The 22187-nt window shown below is 38.2% G+C and overlaps 1 pseudogene; it reads left to right on the forward strand.

Annotated features, from left to right (window-relative positions):
* Nucleotides 1-19643: 19643 nt before the first annotated feature.
* LOC149172533 (ATP-dependent 6-phosphofructokinase 2 pseudogene) lies at nt 19644-21874 on the forward strand (annotated as a pseudogene).
* Nucleotides 21875-22187: the final 313 nt, after the last annotated feature.

A 22187-nucleotide genomic window follows, 5' to 3' on the forward strand; every position in this document is an offset into this window, starting at 1 on the left:
TATGCATTACCGTGGATATGGGCACTTTGCAAGAAATTGTAAAAAGAAAACCGAAGAAGAAGCAGAGAAAATGAAAGGAGACCAATGGACAATGGTGCAAAAAACAACCTCATCAAAGAAGCACAACAAACCGAGAGGGAAAGGGGCACAAGCGGGAACCAGTGTGCCATCCACAGAACTGCGGGTGGAAGGGGATTTCCCCCTAGAATAGACCTTCCCTCAAATTCCTTTGCAACTCTCAGCACATAAGAAGAAACCCCTGTTACGGAAAGTGATGCAGAATAGTAGGCAAACCCCTCATTAATCGAGGAAGGAAAAACAACTCCCCAGAAAGAGGATCTCCGCCATCCTCTTATGCAGACACGATAAGAAAGAATCCCTTGGAACTAACAAGCTCACCGGAAGAGGAGACAATTGAAAGGCCCTCGAAGCGGGCAGGGAGGAAATCCCTCAAGGAAGCAAGAGAAGAAGAAGCAGAGAGGCAAAAAATGCAAGGAAGTCAGTCCACTCTAGAAATGTCCATAAGTCAAAACACCAAAGCACGACCACCAAAGGGAGGCCTCTCTTCCATTACCCCAAATAAATAATGCGTATAGTCTCTTGGAACTGTAGAGGCTTAGGGAACCACATGAAGGCTGCAGCTATTAAAGATCTCATGAAAATAGAAACCCCAGAGATCCTCATGCTCTAAGAGACAAAAATATAAGGGGAAGCTCTTCTTGAGTTAAGTAGAACGACCTGGAAGACCAAAGCTGGGATGGCTGTAAGTGCAAGGGGAACCTCAGGAGGACTTGCCACAGTCTGGATGGAGGATTTGTTCCATCTGGAAAATTCCTTTGAGTCTCAACATTGGATTTACACCGAACTTTGACATAAAGCAAGTAAGCTCACTCCCGCCCTGTTTAATCTTTATGTTCATGTTCTTTACCTTGAGAAAAAAGAGTGTTGTCAAACACTTATCGATTTTATAGAATGCTATTCTCCCATGAACATTGTAATAGCAGGAGATCTAAACATCGTTCTCGACCCAAAAGAAAAAAGAGGGGGTAACAATAGCAGAGATCCATTGCTACCCCTTATGGAGGACATAATTCAGCAGTGGGATCTTCTTGATCTTAAACCCAAGAAGGGGAGATACACTTGGACCAACAACAAAAGAGGGGCAACTCACATCTCAGCTAGGCTTGACAGATTCCTAGTGCAAAGCACTCTTTTGATGGATAAGAGAATAATATCAACGAGAATTCTACCGAAGCTCACCTCGGACCATAAACCCATCCTCTTACAACTGGACGAGGAAGAAAACCTGGGGCCTATACCATTTCGCTTCAGCCCTCTGTGGTTAGAGCAGGAAGGGTTCATGGAAGTCGTTGACAAGGTCTAGTCTATCATGGTCACCAGGTCACTCAATTATGTTTGGGAGCAAAAAATAAAAGCAACCAAAGCAGCTCGGAAAGAGTGGGTCAAAACGCCTCCCAACACCTTCACCACACATAGAAAAGAAATTGTCCAACAGTTAGCAGATTTACAATTGGAGATGGAGGACAAAGACGTAACCACTCATGAATTGGAGAAAGAACAAGTAGCCCAACTTGCCTCTTTTAGCTCTTTCAGAAAAGAATAAGAATTCTAGAGGCTTAAGTCCAGAAGACTATGGTTGAAAGCAGGTGACTGAAACACAACCTTCTTCCATAGACAGTTCAGAGCACGCCTCTCTCGGAATCACATCTCAGAAATCACCTCAGCAGATGGGATAGTCGCCAAAGGTTTTACCCAAGTTAAAGAAGCCGCTGAAACTCACTTTCAGCGGTTATACACAGAGGATGGAACAGGAGATGAGGTGATTTCCAATGACTTCCTCTCCCAGATCCCTTCCTTGGTCAATGAGGAGAATAATTCAAACCTTATGAAGCCCTTCACTGAGGAAGAAATCAGTAATGTAATTTGGGACATGGAGCCTGACAAAGCCCCAGGCCCAGATGGTTTCTCGGCACAATTCTATAGAGCTTGTTGGACAATCATCAAATATGACCTACGAAGAATGGAAAAGGCTTTTCAGAAAAAGGCTAAAGTGGGAGGAAGTAAAAAATCCACCTTTCTCGCCCTAATACCCAAAGAAGTGAATCCGGCTACCTTTGACAGATTTAGACCCATTTCACTATGTAATGTCTCTTACAAAATTCTTGCTAAATTGCTTGCAAACAGAATAAAACCTCTGCTATCTAAGCTCATTTCTCCCAGTCAAGGAGGGTTCATAGCAGGAAGACATATTTTAGATAATGTGATACTTGTTCAAGAATCCATGCATTCCAGTCATCAGAGGAAGGAGCAAGGGATGTTGATCAAGTTGGATATGACCAATGCCTTTGATCGGGTAAAACTTTCATTCCTTTACAAAGTTCTACTTTCCTTTGGATTCAACCTAGCTTTTGTGAACCTGATCAAGGCTTGCACTGACAAACCATGGATCGCCTCGCTAGTTAATGGCCGACCTACCTCTTATTTCCAAGCTTCAAGGGGGATAAGGCAAGGATGCCCGCTATCTCCCTTTTTGTACATAATAATGGCAGACACCTTGAGTAGGAAACTGAAAGCGGAAAGAAATAAAGGTACTCTCCCGGGCATCCGACCGATGACTGGATTAGAACCAATCAACCATGCCTTGTTTGCAGATGATTCTCTTCTGTTGGGAGGAGCTTCCACTAGAATAGCAAAGGAATTCAATGGGACCCTGCATAACTTCTTGATCAGGTGCTCATGTCCTAAGTGTCGTAAAATGCTCAAAATTTAAAGTGATTAGAACTAGTTCAAAGTTGAATGAATGGAAAGTTCTCGTCTTCCCGATTCCAGTGCCGCAAACGGTTCGAAAAACGGTCGCCGTATGAGGAAGTTATGGCAAAAAGAAGAATTTGTCCATAACATTAGAAATTTTAATTTTTCAAAAAAAAAAAAAAAAGGAATATTCCGCCTGCACGAAATCCGAGGCAACCACCCAAACATTAAATGTAACTGCAGTTAAGTTGGCGGAATTTTGGCAGGAGCGCCAAATTTGGCGGACCCGCCATAATTGGCGGAGCTAACTGGAGTTAACTAAAGTTAGCTAGAGTTTTTCTAGGGGCGAACTGGAGAAACTTTAAATGGCCATAACTTTGGCTAGGAAAGTCGGTTTTGGACGATTTTTTTTTGATTTTGGGTATTTTCGACCTTCTGAAGCCATTGGTGTAGGTCTTACAGCCATCTGAGGTCATTTGCAGAGGTTTTGGAGCCGTGAAAGTTCTAGGAGCCACTAGGGCCCAGTTTTGTGAAGATTGTATAGGGTTGCAGGTATCCATTGGAGGTGATCCAATAGTCAATCCTGAAGGATTCAAGTGTTCTGAATCCATTTTTACCATCTATTTCTCCTGTAGATGCTTCTATTCAGCTGTATTTTCAATTTGAGCATTTAATAAAAACAAGGACAAGCCCGGTTGGGAGCTTTGGACCCAGCAGACGTAGCCCTGGAGGGGGTGAACTGCTTTGTCAACTTCTTTTGCATTTGTGGTTGATTTACATAGCAGAGTTATTTCCTTTTACTGTTTAACACATTAAAACGAATTTGATCTGCAAAATTCACCATTAAACATAGATAATTCGAATTTTACATCAAGCTTCAAAAAAGGACTTTTTCCAGAGGATCTATGCTTATGAACAGAAGAAGACGAAGATGAAGAGGAAGAAGGTGAAGATGGGGGTGGTGGATCACCATTTCCTCCATGTCCTTTCTTAGAATGATCATCATCCTTCTTACCTCCTGAAGATCCCTCTCCTTCATGTGGATGTTTGGACCCTTCTCCAGCCATTTTCTCATTTCTTTCTTGGTACAATATCCTCACCATTTCAGTGAGGTCCAAGAAAGCCTTTCTGAAGACTCTTTCTTCTTCTCTTGGATCTGTCTCTGTAGGAATTTCTACTTCATGTGTAGACATTCTTGAAGCTTCTGCTGAGACTCTTGAGGGTGAAATTGAAGGTAGAAAAGCTTGACAACTGGATTAGGCAGTTGGAAGTTTACTTGAGGATCCAAAATATGCATGATGATGCCACAAAGATTCAGTTGGCTTCTTTGAGAATGGATGGAGCAGCACTGGTCTGGTGGGAGGCCAAGACTAAAGAGGAGATCAAGAAATTTGGTAAGGTTACCTTAACATGGCCTGAATTTCTGTTAGCCATTAAAAAACAGTTTTATCCTCTTGCTCACATGCAGAAGGCCATTATGAATTGGCAAAATTTCAGACAACTTAAGGGTCAGAGTGTCCAAGACTACACCCAAGAATTCAGGAGAAGAGCTCTCTTGCTAGGGGTAGATTTATAGACCCAACAAACCTTACTGAAATACATCGGCGGCTTGCATAGCTACCTTAGACACACTATCTTGATGTTTAACCCTACTAGCCTGGACGAGGTTTGTGTCCAACCTACCCATTTAGAGGCAAGGGGAAAAAACACATTTGAAGAGGGTAGAAACAAGCCCCCCAAGGGGAAAAACAAAGAGAAAACCTCCAAGGGAAAGAGCAAAATGAATGCATATGTCAAACAGGAGAGTGAGAAAGTGATCTGTAAACATTGTTCTAAACTAGGCCATGAGGAGAAAAACTATTGGAAATTATATCCTGAAAAAAGACCTCAATTTAACAAATCCAAAGGGAAATAGAAAACTGCTGCTACTACATCTACACCACAAGATTTAGGGGAAGATTCAAGTGATGAAACCAAAATTGCAGCCATGGGTTTGAAAAACTTGAAGGGAAAAGAAATTGAAACTCAAGCCAGCACTAGTACCTCAAACTGCCATGTACAAGCTCCTAATGAGGAAGAAAGAATTGAACTATTTCATGTGAGGGTGATTTCAAAACATACTAAAATTGACACACTTTTTGATAGTGGGTCACAAGCAAACCTTATATCAGAGGACTTGGTCAAGCAGCTTAAACTTGAGACCGTTCCACATCCGAAGCCATATCCACTTGGATGGATTTGCAAGGATGCAAATTTACAAGTTTCAAGAAAGTGCACATTGCGCTTTGCAATTACTACACATTTTATTGACACAGTTGAACTTGATGTGGTACCTTTTGATATAGCAGGAATTGTTTTGGGAAGTCCTTACTTGTTTGACAGGAAAGCTATCTTTCATCGCCATGAAAACAAATATCATATGTTCAAAGATGGCAAGGAGTTCATTGTTAGAGCTCATCACAAGAAGACAAATATAGCGATGGTGAATGCAGGACAGGTAAAAAGGCTCGTCAATTCAAGTAAGAATTTTGTTCTTCTTATGATTAAGCCCAAGGTTGATGTGAATCATGAGTCATTTGACAATTGTGATCCAAAACTTAAATCAGATCTGTATGATGTAGTTGATGCATATCATGAGATGTTTCAGGAGCCAACAGGTTTGCCTCCTAAGAGGGAGATTCAGCATGAAATCCATTTGCATCCAGATTGTCCTCTTCCAAACATAGGCATGTACCGCATGTCTATTATGGAGAATGCTGAAATAAAGAAGCAAATCAAGGACTTGTTGGACAAGGGTTTCATAAGGCCAAGTACTTCGCCATGTGGGTCACCGATTGTATTGATTCCAAAGAAAGATGGCACTTGGCGTATGTGTGTTGATTTCAGGGCCTTGAACAAGATAACAGTAAAGAATCGTTACCCACTCCCAAGGACAAATGATTTGCTAGACCAGCTGAAAGATGCTCGATATTTCACTAAGCTAGACTTGCGCAGTGGATATCATCAAGTAAGAATTGAAGAAAGTGACATTTGGAAGACAGCCTTTAAAACCAAACAAGGACTCTTTGAGTGGCTTGTGATGCCATTTGGTTTGTGCAATGCACCTGCAACTTTCATGCGGGTAATGGATGATGTCTTGCGTCCTTTTCTTGATGATTTTGTTATTGTCTACTTAGATGACATCTTAATTTTCAGCAAGTCTAGAGAAGATCATGTCATGCATGTTAGAAAAGTACTTGATGTTTTGAAGAAGAATCAATTATTTCTTAAAATGTCAAAGTGTGAATTTGGAAAGACTTCTTTGGTTTATTTGGGACACATAGTAGGAGGAGGTGCTTTGAGAATTGATCTTGCTAAGATTGAGGCTATTGTGAAGTGGCCTACTCCCAAATCCATAACAGAGGTAAGAAGTTTTTTGGGTGCAGCTCAATATTGGAGGAAGTTTATCTCTAACTTCTCTTCTATAGCAGCTCCTATGCATGCAGTGACAAGTGTGAAGCATGCTTTCCAATGGGGAGGCAAGCAGCAAAAAGATTTCGAATCTTTGAAAGAGAAGATTAGTTTAGCTCCAATCCTTGCATTACCGGATTTGAGACAGCCATTTGAAATACAAACTGATGCTAGTGATTATGCTATGGGTGCAGTTCTTCTACAGCATGGTAAGCCTATTGCTTTTCATTCTGAAACTTTTAATGGTGCTGTTGTAAATTATCCTACATATGATAAGGAGTTGTATGCGTTGGTACAAAGCGTCAAAAAGTGGAAACACTACTTGATGGGCAAAGAAACTGTTATACATACCGACCATCAGCCCTTACAGTACTTGCAATCACAAAGCAAGTTACAACAGTCACGACACTTCAGATGGATGGGCTTCTTGCAACAATTCCATTTGGTAATAAGGTATAAGAAAGGTACTTTGAATAAGGTTGCTGATATGCTTTGAAGGCCTATTATTGGTGTTGTTACTTTACTTAAGAATGATTCCATTGTACATGATAGTTACATAGAACAATATGCATCTGATGATGACTTTAAAGATGTGTATGCTAACTTGAGTAAAGGAAATCATGTAGAGGAAAATGACTATCACATGCATAACAATTTGCTGTTTCATTTGGGCAAGTTGTGTATACCACAGGGGGAGAGGATAAATGTCATAAGAGAAGCTCATTCTTCTCTTATTGCTGGCCATTTTGGTGTGAGCAAAACAGTTGCACATCTACAGAGGTATTGTTATTGGCCTCGCATGGTAGATTCTGTTTCAAGGTTCATAAGAGGTTGTTCATTATATGCTACAAGCAAGCCTAGCAATAGGAAGCTTGGTTTGTATACTCCTTTGCCGGTACCTTCTAGACCATGGGAGAGCATCTCTATGGATTTTGTAGGAGGTTTGCCAAAATCTAGAAAGCAGCATGATTATTTATATGTAGTAGTTGATCGTTTCAGCAAAATGTGTATACTTATGCCTTGTAAGAAAACTATAATTGTTGAACAAACTGCTGAATTATTTTTTCATCATGTACGGATTCACTTTGGTTTGCCTACTTCCATTATTAGTGACAGGGATTCCAGATTTGTGGGGAATTTTTGGTCCAACCTATGGGAGATGATGGACACAAAGTTGAAGAAAAGTACTGCTTTCCATCCGCAAACAGATGGACAAACCGAAGTTGTGAACAGAACCATTGTGCACCTCTTGAGAGGTTATTGCAGCAAGCATCCCAAGCTTTGGGATGAACATTTGCACTACATACAACATGCTTACAATCGTGCCAAGCACTCTTCCACAAACACCTCACTGTTTGAAGCTTGTTTTGGTTATTTGCCAAAATCACCTCTTGATTTCATTCTTGAGAAAGATGTTGCCATTGAGGGACATAGTGACATTGACAAAGCTCGTTCATTCATTGAAAGGATTCAACAAATACATCAGCAAATTCAAGAACAACTTGAGAAGAGTCAAGGCAAATACAAGGAAAGACACGACAAGCATAGAGTCGATCACAAGTTTCAAGAAGGAGATGAGGTATGGCTGTACATTAGTAAGGAAAGGATGCAAGGAGAAGGTAAAAAGCTGAAGCCTATTCGTTATGGTCCATTCAAAATCCTCAAGAAGGTTGGAAATAATGCTTTTCAATTAGATTTGCCTTCCTACATGCAAATGTATTCTGTTGTCAATGTGGAGAACTTACGTTTGTATGAACCTCTTTTGATTGCTGATCATGAAAATGTTGTTCAACTGCCATCTATAGAAGATTTCTCGCCAGAATTCTTAGATGAGCTGAAAGAAGATACAATCCTTGACAGAAGGACACGCACTTCAAGGAGGGGCAGTGTAGATTATGTTCGGGTTGGTTTCAAAGGCAGCAAACCGAACAAGGCAAAGTGGATGGAGGTGGACAGAGTGAGGGAGTTGTACCCTCACCTCTTTAACAGGTAGTTGAAGGCTTTTGGGGTCCAAAAGCTTCCCAATGGGGAGGCGTGATCAGGTGCTCATGTCCTAAGTGTCGTAAAATGCTCAAAATTTAAAGTACTTAGAACTGGTTCAAAGTTGAATGACTGGAAAGTGCTCGTCTTCCCGATTCTGGCGCCACAAACGGTTCGAAAAACGGTCGCCGTATGAGGAAGTTATGGCAAAAAGAAGAATTTGTCCATAACATTAGAAATTTTAATTTTTCAAAAAAAAAATAAAAAAGGAATATTCCGCCTGCACGAAATCCGAGGCAACCACCCAAACATTAAATGTAACTGCAGTTAAGTTGGCGGAATTTTGGCAGGAGCGCCAAATTTGGAGGACCCGCCATAATTGGCGGAGCTAACTGGAGTTAACTAAAGTTAGCTGGAGTTTTTCTAGGGGCAAACTGGAGAAACTTTAAATGGCCATAACTTTGGCTAGGAAAGTCGGTTTTGGACGAATTTTTTTTTGATTTTGGGTATTTTCGACCTTCTGAAGCCATTGGTGTAGGTCTTACATCCATCTGAGGTCATTTGCAGAGGTTTTGGAGCCGTGAAAGTTCTAGGAGCCACTAGGACCCAGTTTTGTGAAGACTGTATAGGGTTGCAGGTATCCATTGGAGGTGATCCAATAGTCAATCCTGAAGGATTCAAGTGTTCTAAATCCATTTTTACCATCTATTTCTCCTGTAGATGCTTCTATTCAGCTGTATTTTCAATTTGAGCATTTAATAAAAACAAGGACAAGCCCGGTTGGGAGCTTTGGACCCAGCAGACGTAGCCCTGGAGGGGGTGAACTGCTTTATCAACTTATTTTGCATTTGTGGTTGATTTATTTTGCAGATCAAATTCATTTTAATGTGTTAAACAATAAAAGGAAATAACTCTGCTATGCTTAAATGGGTCATGAACAGCTGAAAATTTCATGTGTTTTCTTTCTGCAAGACATGGAAATCTTTTAAACATGTTTAATTCTGAATTGAATACCTTGCAAACAAATTTCAAGTAGTTTCAAATTCAGATCACTTCTGTACCATTTCAGGAGCGCTCATTAATAAAAGAAAAAGTGCAATGTATAGCTGGAACACAGAGGAGCAAGCCACACTCTGAATTGCTAGAATCCTGGACTTTCCAGGCTATGCCTCACTTTGGAATGAAGCCATCAGCAAGATTAAAACCAAGATAGATACTTGGGGTGGGCAGTGGCTTAACTACACTGGCAAGCTAATCCTCATAAAGTCTGTCCTTTCCTCTCTCCCTATCTATCAGGCCTCCTTCCTCCTAGCACCAAAGACAATCACGGATCAGATTTCACAACTGCTCAGAAACTTCCTATGGCAGGGAGGCAAAAGAAACGAAAAGAAATTTCACTTAGTAAGTTGAGACAAAGTGAAAAGGCCAAAGCTGGAAGGAGGTCTCCAGATTAGAGACCCTAGTCTGGCAAACATCGCCTTAGGTAATAAAAATCTTTGGCAACTCTACTCCAATAAACACCACCCAGTCAGCCAACTCCTCTGGAATAAATACCTCAAAGGAGTCTCATTGAGAAATATCCAAGTGGATAGAGTTCCCAAAGGCATGTCGCTCTGGAACCTTTGCAGAAAAGGACTTGCCACCCTCCAAAACCAGCTTTACAGGGTGCCTGGAAATAGAGCAAATATCATGATATGGCAAGATAAAATCATGGGCAATTCCCCCCTTGAACACACAGTGGAGTTAGCTGATCTCTGTGACTGGCTCTCTTAGCACGGATTGCACAATCTAGCTGACATTTCTGCTTGGGACAACCAAGGGAATTGGGAAGATTGGGTCTTCCACAACCTGCTAGCACATTTACTACATCAAAAGCACCTTCTCTTGGATAAGCTGAAGGGCTCGACACCAGTTAACCTACATACACCGGATCTCTAGAGATGGGGGAAGACAGGGGTCTACACCCCTGCGCTTGGCTTTGCAGCCTTGCAACCCACGCAAAATCAAGTCCTCAACCCTTCCATCTGGCAACGCACATGGGACACATATGGTATACCCAAGGTGAATTTCTTCACTTGGTTACTTATCCATAGGAAAGTGCTGACAGGCGAAAATCTTGCCCACAGAGGCATTATAGGGCCGCACTGGTGCATTTTATGTAGATCGGCTTACAAAAACGTAGATCACCTCTTTGTAAGCTGCGCCTTTTGCACAATCGGTATGGGCTGTCGTCCTTCATAGTCTCAATGCACCCGCCCCTATCCAGTGCATAGTAGTGGAACTTTTCTCCACTTGGAATGAAAGGTACCATAGGGCTCTTAGCGCAAAATCTTTGTGGAATCGGATTTGGCACTCCATTCCCAAGTTCATTTGCTGGAAGCTCTGGCTCGCCCGAAATAATTGGATATTCAACAATGTATCGTCCTCTCCCTTGTCTGTGGTAGCCAAAACTAAGGCCTCCTTGATGGAAGCTCTAGGGAACTACCCCAACAAGTTAGATGATACCCTCATAACTGAAGAACGAAGCTGGTTGGGTACCCTTCTCGCTCAGGTCAGCAAGGAAGTACCCGCTCGCCCCACATTCAATCCTACTTGGCACATCATAACTCCAGATGCAAAGTTCCAAACCTGGTGGAGGAAGCAGGGATCTCTGGTGCTGGTAGTGTGGTCTACTCTCAGGACGATTCCCGTATAGATAGCTACAGTTGGGGTCTAGGACAGAGCACTAACAACCAGGCTGAAATTCTCAGGCTTCTTAAAGGCTGCCAGATTGCTCAGGAGCATGGTCACATAGCTCTCCAGGTCTTCGGAGACTCAGAGCTCTTGATAAAGACAATAAACTCAGATGAACACCTAAGCAATATGGCTCTCAACAACACTCTCTAGAGGTTGCAGGGCTTGCTAAGTCTCTTTACCTCTTCCTCCTTCTTTCACATTCTCCGCACCTCAAATAAGGAGGCAAATATCAAAGCTAACGAGGGATGCTGTCTGACTCAGGGGTTTCTAAAAAAAAATCAGATGAACCCATGTGGAACGCCATTCCATAGCTTAACAGCGATGCACCAAGCAAAATATGCTCCGAGCATCCACTAGACCTCAGTGAACAACGGTCCAGATCCCGCATTAGATGAACCAATTAGAACTACCAAAATCGATCATTGGAGCAGATCAAGGGTCATTGCTCGCGAAAGAGCATAGAAGTTAACACAGCGGAAAGGCGGTTTTCTATCCCCGAGTGGTTTTTCGAGCGGCATTAGCAATGGTAAGTGGTATCGTGAGCTTGGCTCCGATTCCACTAAGAGGAGGACACCTAGCAGTGACAGAGGGTGGGGAAACCGCTTTATCTGGTGGTTAACCCACGGGTATGTTATCAACCCGAAACATATGAGAACCGTCGGATCTAATCAAAGTAGATCAACGATGGAGATTCAACATGCAAGTTGGCCGATCGGGGATCGGGGTTTGGTAGAGACACAAGCTTCTGCAAAGGGCCGATGGGTGCGGACCCGATGTGGTAATGTGCCCAAGCCTAAAAAGTCTGAAGTCTGAAACGGGAGAGAACCATCGGATCTAACCAAAGTAGATCAACGACGGAGGTTCATTTTACAAGTTGGCTAATCGGGATCGGGGTTTGATAGAGCCACGAGCTTTGCGAAGGGCCGATCGGCGCGAACCTGAAGTGGTTATGTGCGCGAGCCTAAAAAGTTTGAAATCCGACAACTTAAATAACATATCAGTCGCGGAGGAGGAATGTTGCAAAGAGAGTCGAGGATGTGCTGATTCCCAATACCGATAAAGGTGGAACCTTGAATTGTGTGCCAAGATCGTACTAAGGTGGAAAGGATTGCTTTGTGGAAATTCTCTTCATAATGGTTTATAAGGATTCAACGCTGACGGAAGGCTTTATGGGTAATTTATATACATCCAATATTAAAAGGCTCGACAAGTATCTAGGGGCCTTAACTTTCGGGGGTCAATTGCATCGCCAAAAGAATGGGTCTTTGTCCCAATATTGTCGATAGCTCTCCTCCGATGCGATTGCTAAGGGCTTGCTAATTGCACCTTTTTGGGTCATAAGGCACCTCTTTGTAACCTTCAATCGCCGATGCGATATACCTTTAAGTCTCAAAACTTTAAAGGAAAATTGTTAGGAGTAAAAAGGCATATTGATCTTAAAATTTCCTTGTAATGTTGGTTGATTAGGCTACGGCCCAATCGTTGATCTATAAATATATTAACCATTCTAGTTAATATATATATATATATATATATAGATATATAGATATATCAACAAAAGTTAAATTAATAATTTTAATTTTAAACGTATTCATAAAATTTAATTATAATTTTAACATAATTTAAAATTTAATTAGTTTAATATTATAACTATTATTAAAAATATAAAACTTTAATATAATTTGAAAATAGTAATTATTAATATTGAAAATATAATTTAATAGTTTAATTTATATATTATAATTATGCTGAAGGCGTTCTCTCTGTGGACTTTCGATTTGCAAACATTGTTCATTCCAGCGAATGAGAGAGCTTAATTTTTGTCCTCCTCCCACCTATCCAATTTTGACACATGGGTGGTTTTCATTGCTCCGCCGAAAGGTCCAAGTGCGTGGACTACTTGTTGGTTGTGTGCCAATGAGTAAGAATGCCGTATTCATTTTTTCACTTGTTGGTTGTGTGCCAGTGAGTAAGAATGTCGCATTCATTTTCCCCCTCTTGCAACAATATTTTATAAACCTTCAACCCTTTTAAGTATTACACTATCAAGAGGTCGATTCCCAATAACTTGGTTGGGTGCATACCATTCCTTGGCAAAACAACCAATGCCTAGATAAGTCCAGTCGCAAGGAAGCCTAATGTGTAGAAAAGACTAGCATCATTTGGAATCATGAAGTAAGGCTGGTTCATCCAGGCCCCTAACACCAAGGACATTCCCAATCCAACAAGTGTATTGAACATCCATCACGACTATTCGATGCCAATGCAATATTTGATGTTAAATCGCCCATGGAATTCCACCAAGACAACATTGTTAGAGCTAGAAGTGATGGGGATATGTCAAGGATTGTATCGAAGGCAACCAACAGAGCCACCAACTCTGTTAGCAATTATGTAAAACCACACAATGCTCATGATAAACCCTCTTGTAGCCTAAAGGAGCAGAAATGTGCGAGGTGGGTGCTCTGCCTTCGTTGTGAAGAAAGCAAGAATTCTTAATATCGAACCCAAAATCCCTACAATAACATATGCATTTTCACCAATGCTAATAGGATGGATTTCCTGAGAATTCCATAGGAAAGCCAAGAGAATTGGTGCTAACATAGTACTTGCAATTGCAAACCCCCTGGACCAACGAGTCTCTTCAACTATAGGAATAATATTACCACTCAAGTTGTTATGCAAAGATGCCTGCACAACAAGCGAAGCAAACCACAACATTTGTCTTTGAAAATGACTATCAAGGGAGAGAGAGTTTATCTTGAGAAGAAACACTCACAAAACCGGTAAAGAGAAATTTTATCTTCAGAAGAAATGCTTACAATCTGTCCAAGCGCTTAAACTAGAGAAATCAGGGTAAATCAAATCCGTTCTGATGATTATTGTCAAGTGACTGGCTAATTGCCACTAATCAATGCAAACCTTGTGGAACATATGACCACAATCAGGTGGCACTAATCGCTGAAGGAAATCGAGGAGCAACTCTTCATGTTGTACTCTTCTTGACCTGAATGTCCATAATATATTTGATTGCCTGTAAAACGTACCGAGAGAAGGCTCTTGTGCTTGACATAGGCCCTCATTTCCATGACTGTTGCCAATTATGGCTTCCATTTTTCCAAACGTTTGCAAAGCCAATAAGGCAGATGCCATAAATTGAACGAGCTCTTTCGTAGCCAAAGAAACTGTAAAATTTGTCTCGTAGACCATTGCAAGTGGTGAAACTAATTTGTTACGCTTATGAGAGCTATCTCCACCGGGGGCGAGGCAGGAGGGCATGTGGCCTCATGTAGGTCAACACGTCGCCTGGACGAAGGTGTGGATTACTCACCATAAGAAATCTATATAATTCTTTAAATTTATATCATTCGGGATTTTTTTACCACTCCGAACAGACAACTTGGTTCAAAGAATCATTGTTAACTACACGGTCCAGTCTGCACCAGTGCAAGTTGGCAACTCCCATTTATGGCGTCAATGACATAATCGGCCCTAACTTACCGTGTCATTAACTTGTACCAATTTATAAATATTCATGGTTGCATGTTTAATCTTGAGTATACATTTATATATCTGAAAGTCATATCCTGTTCCTGAATCTTTTTCAAAATAATGAGGATGTATAGTCCATCCAATTTTCGATGTTATATTTTTAAAATTTTCCCATGTGGTCAAACCATATCCATATTTTAATTCCAACACAAAATGGTAATTATGGCCCAAGTCACGTGGTTTATGTTCTTGTCCATGTTCAACCACCGTGAAGTGCGAGACAATGAGAAACAAAGTGATAAAATTTAACATTAACTTTAAAAAATCGTATAGCCTTAAATTCAAATTTAACTAATTTAATCAAAATTAAATAAATTTAAACAAAATTGAATTCGAATCAACCTAAATTTATATAAGAAACTCAAACAAAATTATTCCACCATCGATTGAATTCATCAAATTCTATATTTAACTAATCAAATGCAACGAAAGAGGTGACTGAGACTATTACATAATATTACAATATGGCCTTGTACTCTTGTCAAAAAGTCACATGCAATTTTGTCAAATTTAAACAAATTTAATTGATTTATATGCCAAACTGGAACATAAATATAATCAAAATTAAATAAATTTAAACAAAATTAAATTCGAATCAACCTAAATGTATATGACACTCAAACAAAATTATTCCACCAACGATTGAATTCATCAAATTCTATATTTAACTAATCAAATGCAACGAAAGAGGTGACTGCGACTATTGCATAAGATTACAAAATGGCCTCATACTCTAGTAAAAATCCACATGCAATTTAGTCAAATTTAAACAAATTTAATTGATTTATATGCCAAACTAGAACAAAAATATTCCACCATTGATTAGATTCATCAAATTATATATTTAAATAATAAAGGAATGCAACGAATGAGCTGACTAAGACTGTGGCATAATATTACAAAATGACTGTGTATTCTACTGAAAGAATCACATGTGATGCATTATTCACACTTATTAACAAATTCATTGTACAAATGCAAACATATGAATCTTCTTTCCACCATAAATGTATAAATTTGTTTTGTCTTTTTATTTCTTTATTCAAATCCAATCTTCAATTTTATTTCCCTTTTTTTCATATATATAAAAATATATATATCACTTCTTGGATTTTCAAGAGCGGCTCCAGTACTTTTTGGGCAATCTCTCCTTAGTCAATTTTTTACTAGATTTTTGAAATTGTCCTGTAAGTTGTATTAACCAAATTGGTAAAAGTAATGGTGTGGAAAACTGATCCATTTTGTCTTCACGATTTGTCTGATCTTCCCAAATCTTCTATATCTTTGGTGTATATACAATCACTCAATTGAAACCATGACATCAACTTTAGAGATCCCTTCTCTTCCTTGGCGGTTTGGATGAAGTGACTTGTAGATCAGTCGCATGTGACTGTGAACATGCTTGATGTGATCACCAACAAGATAACTTCTAAAAAATAGAAAATTCACCATATAACTCCTCAATAATGAATTTTAATGCGTGTTATTGACAACCACCCACAATCGAAAATTCACCATCGACAACAACAAAAGAGCATTAATTTATTCTGTCTCAATGCATAAAAGTCACATCTTGCACACTATCTTTATGCGATTAAAGTTCATGTTATCGAGTAGAGAAAGCAAAGAACTCTACAGTCGGGAGAGAAGCAATGTGCTCTTAGTGAAACCCAATAATTGAAATCGTTATTTGGGTATCCTTGATATTCAATGCAAACATAAAATTCTTCAATTGGATAATCTTGCAAAGAACACAATGAAAAAAAACTCCATGTGGGCATTGAAGGAATAAACACTTTAATGAACAATAACTGAGTAAACAAATATTTTGTTTCAATACTCATATCAATCAATTCCTTTGATAGCACAATGTCTGATAATTTTGAGGCGCGTACGACATCTTAGTTCTTTGTTTGTATATGACAACTTCAAATCTATTATTGAAGAATAAATCTAGCATATACATGGTCACTTCGATACGTTATTTCCCAAAATAAAATGAATGCAGTAAAAATAAACTAAGACCCAAATGATAATCACATCAAAAGAAACAAAACCAATTTCTCAAATTTGTTGCAGAAAGATATACATCCTTACAATGTTCTTCCTATACTACTATAGTCCCAGATAGACAACCCAATATTTGCAAAATGGGTTAGAGCTATATTATTCTTATCTTTAAATTGGTTGAGCTTGATTATAAAAAAAAAAAAGTGAAATGTAAGAGACCCGAAGCGAAATCAAAAGTTTGAGCACCTTGAAACTTGAAATTGGTCATCTAAGGCTCACACTTCAATCATGCTCACGTCGATTGCATATATCACCTTGCACCCTTTTTTTTTTTTATTGCTATAATCTTTTGAGACACACCTCATCAATTCTCACATGTGTACTTAGTTCTGCACAAACATAGGGACACATGAAAAACATTACATAGATCCCCCAAAAAAATAAACATTTAAAATCGGTCATCCGTTCTTCCTTTCAAAACACCCACAAACTCATGTCGTGGTTTTTGTCGAATGCCATAAATATCTCTCGCAATTGCGCGATTTAGCCTTTGTCAAAGTTGAAGGACATGCCATTGCTCTCGCTCATTTTCTTCAATCCCTCCACACTTTCAGCTGCACGTCTGATTCAGGATTTTATGAGTCTTCAACGTTCCTTTGCATCTCTCGGTGCAATTGCTAGTATAAATACTATTATTATGTGGAAATAGGCTCTATAGCCTAGTTCAAGATAATGTTGTAGTGGTGTAAATGTTTGTAAACATTTAGTCCCGAGGATATGGTCCAAAAGTTAGGTGGGGAGGTTTGGTCCCGATAGGGCTTGTGGTCCAATCTCGGGCAGGGCTATATATGCTTGAGAGCTGCTCCAGACACGATTTCTTCAGTTGAAAAAAAAAAGTTTGTAAACATATACATGTCAACTAAATTAAAAAAAAATAAAAAAGGTTAAAAGTAATATAAAGCCCAATATGAGGGAGATGTTATAGTGTCCCTAAACAACTATAAACATTTAAATATTGGCTCAATTGATGCTAAAGGTTAAAAATAATAAAATTCAATTTGTTATATTGTAATTTTGTTTCTATAAATTAAGATCCATATTAGCCTATAAATTAAAATAATGATTATGTAATCATATTTAAATTTAATTAATAAGCACATAAAAACTTTATACTTACAATAAATTTACAACATAACAAGCTTCTTAACCATAGATCTTTCCCTTACTTTATTATGGATATTATTATTAACTTTTAAATAAACTTTATTACAATACAATTACTTGAAAAATCTATAACCCATTTCACAATCAAAATATTTTAGTTTAAATTTACAACTCGGAAAATTTAACTTCTTTCAACATTTAATAAATACAAAATTAAAATATATCTATACTAATTTATTATGCAATAATTTTAACCTATCATACAAACATAATTTTAATAAATTAACTTTTAATTTATTTAAAATAATATTAAATTTTATGTTTTTAATATATAACATTTTACCTTGCATGTAAATTTGGCAAAACTGCTCTTCATTCAGGACAATCATATTTGCATTCCCAATGTTCCTAGTCCTGATAAAAAACACACAAATAAAAAACATTTTAAAATTCTTTAATAATAAATTTTATATTTTTATTTTAAAATTTAAAATAATAAATACAAATTTATATTAAAACCTTCAAATTATATAATTCATTTTACACAAAACAGATATACATGTCAACTTCCAGTATTGCTGCCATCCTGAAAGTTACGGTTTAAAATGTCTAAATTTTCCAAGAAAATTAGGATCTAGATTAAAATTAAAACAATATTGAAAGTTTTTATAATATAAAAATTCGTAAAATCTAAACAATGTAAAATCAATTTAACTTAAAAAATTTGAAGTATATTTATTTATTTATTATTAAATAAATATTAGTTATTAAAACACATTAAAATAATTTAATTATAAATCAAGTTAATTTAATATAATATTTATATTTATAAATTTTAAAAATTAAAATTAAATTAAATAGATTAAAGTATATATCTATATTTATTACTAAATTATTATTATTATTTTTTAATAATAATAAAATGATTTGGAGAATTCTTTTAAAGACCCACTACCATTATTTCACTAGATACAATTTTTTCACAAATGTTACAAACATATTATTTATAAAGCACAACGGAACCATTTATAAAACATGCGATACAACTATTTCATAAATGTCATAAAAGAGCTCGTTAGAATTATTTCATAAATATTATATATCAGTCAGTTATTTCATAAATGCTACAAATGATCCACAAGATACAACTATTTCATAAATGCTACAAATGAGCCAATTACAACATGTTTCCGAGACTTGAACCAATGGAATTAGGGAAACAAATTGTCCTCCAAACCACACTTAGGGAAACAAATAGTCCTCCAAACTACTCTTAAGGAAACAAATTATCCTCCAAACCACTTAAATTAAAAAACAAATATTATTTATTTTTAAACATTTATATAAATTAACTATAAACACATTTAATTTAATACTTCCATTAAAATATTTATATAATTAATTATAAACACATTTAATTTAATAATTCCATTATATTTATAAAATTTTAAAATTAATTAAATTGAAGTATATATGTTTATTATTAAATAAATATAAGTTATTTTAATATATTTAAATAATTTCTTTATAAACATATCTGATTCAATTCAATTTTCTTTTATATTTATAAATTTTTAAAATTTAAAATTAAAAAATGCAATTTATATGAAATGTAAATAAATAATTTTATTTAAGTTTTTCGACAAATAAATATATACGTTGGATATTCCAACACTAATGGCATCTTAAGCTTAAAAGCTATGTTAAAACAAGTTGCAATTTTTAAATGGCTTTTTTCTCAAGCTATGTTGTGCAAATTTTAAATGACTTGTATCTCAAGCTATGTTGTGCACTGTCTAAATTTTCTAGAAGCAAATTGCAATTTCTATTCAGTAAAATCAAAAAACTTGTGACCATAGATACGTGTCGACATCAAAGCCTCCATGTACATACATTTCAATAAAGAGACAAAGTCCACGTGGCATTTGTTTCTAGAACCATGGCACACATATATGGAAGATCTCAGAAGAGACGGGTTTGGCTTCTAGGTGAGTCGGCAGGAATTAAATTTTTCTTCCCATAGAATTCTGAAACAGCTAAAGCAGCTGTTTCTAGAACCAACCAGTTTTTCAAACCGCATGAGTTGACTAGAGCTGAGATTAAAGTCATCTTCTGGGAAAGTTAACACCGGATTGGGCTCTGTCACCTGAAACAATCTGTGATACAGGCACTGTTATCATAATTCTTGAATCCTATAAAGGTTTCAAGCCTGACAATCTGTGAATGATATAATACGTTTCTGCCTTCGACATTTGTTACATTTGTTAGATTGTTTTCTTACATCTGCAATGGAGAATACTGCAATGAAGCCATCAGCAGCAGGCACTGGAGTTCATCCTGATAAATTAGTCTTCAATTATCATGGCCACAAGAGGATCCAGGCTATTCCCCACTTGCAGGAATACTTCGAGGACATACCCGCTTTGACAAATCCTCTTATGTATAGCCAGTATTTTCACCCTATTGAAGGATTTTTCGTGAGTGAGAACGATATGGTTATGGAAAACATTCTTGTGGATATACATACAATATCAAGGGAGACACAGGTTCTCTATCACAGAGCAGGGCCTCGGTCTATGGTATGTTTTAGTCCTAATGAAGTCCGGGCGGCTATTGTTACATGTGGGAGGTTATCTCCTGGCGTTAACACAGTTATCAGAGAACTTGTAATTGGTCTCTGGGTTCAGTGTGGAGTAAGGGATATCAGAGGGATTAGAGCGGGCTATCGTGGGTTTTATTCATCAGATCCTGTGGCTTTGAATCCGAAGTTGGTGGATAATTGGCACAAGACTGGGGGGACAATGCTGGAGACCTCGAGGGGAGGGTTTGATTTGCAGAAGATAGTGGATGGCATTGAAGCCAATGGTTTTAACCAGGTCTATATCATTGGTGGGGATGGGACCATGAAGGGTGCAGTGAAGGTATTTGAAGAAGTTAAGAGGAGGAGACTAAGAGTTTCCATTGTTGGGATCCCAAATTCCGTGGATAATGATGTGGGGGTTATTGATAGGTCCTTTGGGTTCGATACAGCAGTGGAGACAGCCCAGAGTGCTATCAATGCAGCCCATGTCGAGGCCGAGAGTGCCCCTAATGGAGTAGGGCTGGTTAGGTTGATGGGTAGGAATACTGGACATATTGCACTGAATGCAACTTTGGGTAGCAGGGATGTGGATTGCTGCCTTATACCTGAGAATCCATTTTATCTCGAGGGAGAAGGGGGTTTATTCGAGTTTTTAGAGCATAGGTTGGCAGAGAACGGGCACTTCGTGCTTGTTGTTGCAGAGGGGGCTGGACAGGAATTGATTCCCAAGAAACCTGAGGACATGGATAAGAGGGATGAATATGGAAATCCTGTGTTTTTGGATGTTGGGCCATGGCTCAGGGATGAGCTGAAGAATTGGTGGAAGAAACATCACCCCGATGAGCAATTTACATTGAAGTATATTGATCCAACTTACATGATCAGAGCCGTGCCTGCAAATGGCGCTGATAATATCTACTGTACTGTGCTTGCTCATTCTGCTCTCCATGGAGTCATGGCGGGCTATACAGGTTTTGCTGCAGGGATGATAAATGGGGTCTATGCCTACATTCCATTGGAACGGGTCGCTGCTACCCAGAACTTTGTGGATGTCAATGATCATAAGTGGGCTTGGATGATGTCTGTAACTAATCAACCAGACTTTTCGTGTCATCCGACATCTAGAAAGGAGGATTGATCTTCAGCAGTGTGGCAGGCCGGGCGCATGCTATTTTTAGTTTAAAGGTAAATCTACAGTCCAATATTTCAAAGCAGAGGCTATGTACCAACTTTTTTCTTTCTTCGTATCTCCTCTAGTTTCAGTTTCTTTGCTATATTGAGGAACTTACTTGAGCTCAGGACCAGGACCTTCCCCGAGTTCAGGGAGATATATAATGCTAATCCTTTCCCTTCTTTATGTTTATTATCATTTTACCTGGTGTATGTAAGGTTTGGGAATTGGGTTTTTAGTGGTTTAATGAGGACTTCCGTACTCAATTTAGGGCAAGGTAAATATTTGTATATGAGCAGAAATAATTGGCTGTCAATTCAGATGTAATCCATTATCTTTCTGCATAGCTTTGGATTATCTGTGGTTTTATGACAGACCCCAAGATTCTCTTAAAATGTTATGGACAACAGCTGTAAGTATTGAATATTTATTTGATTTGAAAGGGGTTTCAGTTTTCAGCCAGTTTCATGCAAAATATGGCCAGTATGTGCGTGTGTTCACATTAGAAACAAGAATGCCACAAGTGCCGTGGAATATTACTTTTTCTTCTGTATTATTCAATATTGGTCTTAAATTTTCCAAGTTATTGGAATAATATGTGCCTGATATCATTCGATTATAAAGTTAGACAAGCTAGGAGTCGAACCCAAGATCTGGTCTGGTTGGTGGGATGCCCTATGATTGCGCTACATGCGCATATTAGGCAACCTTGTTTGCATGTCTGGATTGATATTTCCAACACTTGCCCTCGCTTTGGGCCTCCTAGCCACT

The sequence above is a fragment of the Pinus tabuliformis genome, chromosome 4_2 (genome assembly GCF_031772625.1).
Source record: "Pinus tabuliformis cultivar Carrire ecotype Pingquan chromosome 4_2, CPIR1, whole genome shotgun sequence".
Lineage (NCBI taxonomy): Eukaryota > Viridiplantae > Streptophyta > Pinopsida > Pinales > Pinaceae > Pinus > Pinus tabuliformis.